This window comes from Cebus imitator, unplaced genomic scaffold (genome assembly GCF_001604975.1).
Source record: "Cebus imitator isolate Cc_AM_T3 unplaced genomic scaffold, Cebus_imitator-1.0 Scaffold1292, whole genome shotgun sequence".
In the NCBI taxonomy this organism is placed as follows: domain Eukaryota; kingdom Metazoa; phylum Chordata; class Mammalia; order Primates; family Cebidae; genus Cebus; species Cebus imitator.
In genome coordinates, this window is record NW_016108607.1 from 15542 (window position 1) to 16951 (window position 1410).

Consider the following 1410-nt stretch of genomic DNA (forward strand, 5'->3'; position numbering starts at 1 on the left):
ATTTATAAATTATGAGTGAAGTATAAGAAAAATAAATGGTGCCCGTGTGGTAGTTATCTATTTAATCTATAAAACATCTCAATATTCATTTTATGAGAGGTCTAGGACAAGTTTGAGGTAGGTAGGAGGGTAGGTAGGTAGACAGAGAAACAGTTCTACCAAATACTGTAAATATATATTACTATATATAGTATAGAAATAGAAATCATATTTTATATAGTATTTGACAGAATTAATATCACACCTAATTTTATATATATATATATATATATATATATATATATATATATATATGTGTGTGTGTGTGTGTAAAATTGCCTGTAGGGTACAGGATCTGGAGCACTATCTGGGAGAGGCACAGTGAGACTCTAAGAGTCCACCCTCACATACAGCTTCGTATTCTTAAAACAGGAGTGTCCCTCTGAGATACTTGAACACTTTCTTCTGCACCAAGGTAGAGCCTGGTATATTTTTATTATGATAGAGGCAGGGCATAAAAACAGTGATAAGAAGCTCTCTAAAGGCTGTGACTTGATTTGCAGTCAAGTGAGAATAATTTCAATCCTAAAGTTCATATAAAATGTTAGCTGTTTCACGGTAAGTAACTAACAGAAAGCTGACTGCTCCATGAGAGCAATACACAAAACAATAGTCCACTCATTTTAGCAGAGAGAATAAGAAAATCCATAATGTAAGAATCAGCAGCTGGGCACTGTGGCACTGCGTGTAGTTCCATTTACTTGGGAGTTTGAGGTAAGAGGATCACTTAAGTCCTGGATTTTGAGCCCAGCCTGGAAACGTAGCGAGACTGCATTTCTTGAGAAAACAAAGAAAAAAACAGTAATATTTCGGGGTCAGGACAAACCTCAAAAACTGCCCCTGAAAAGAAACCCGGATTTAATTGCGTCAGGTTGCTGATCAATTTATGTTACAAAACACCGTCACTATGCCAGAAATGAGCAGAGCTTAACATCCAGGTGGTGTGCTAAGAGACACCAACGGTCAAGAAGGAAACTCGGGTAACTAGGCTCTCAAAGACAACTCCGCCAAATGACAGCGTTTCCATGGAAACTGCGTGCACATCCAGGACTGCACCTGTCAGTGATGACATCATACCCTCACAGTGTCGAGGAAAGAGACCTCACTCAATCAGACAGGCCAAGGGACTTCAGAAATATATAAGGGAAAATACAGTGTGCAAATATGCAAAAATGAAATAAGATGACGACTGCTAAATGATTATCAAGCCACAATTACATCATGTGAAATTGCGTTTTCCTGAATGATAGGATTACTACCACTGGCCCCCAGGACATCCTCGTCTACTCCGTGCAGTTTCTGACCAGGATGTCTCTGTGTTTGCAGGTGTCCAGTGTGAGGTGCAGCTGGTGGAGTCTGGGGGAGGCTTGG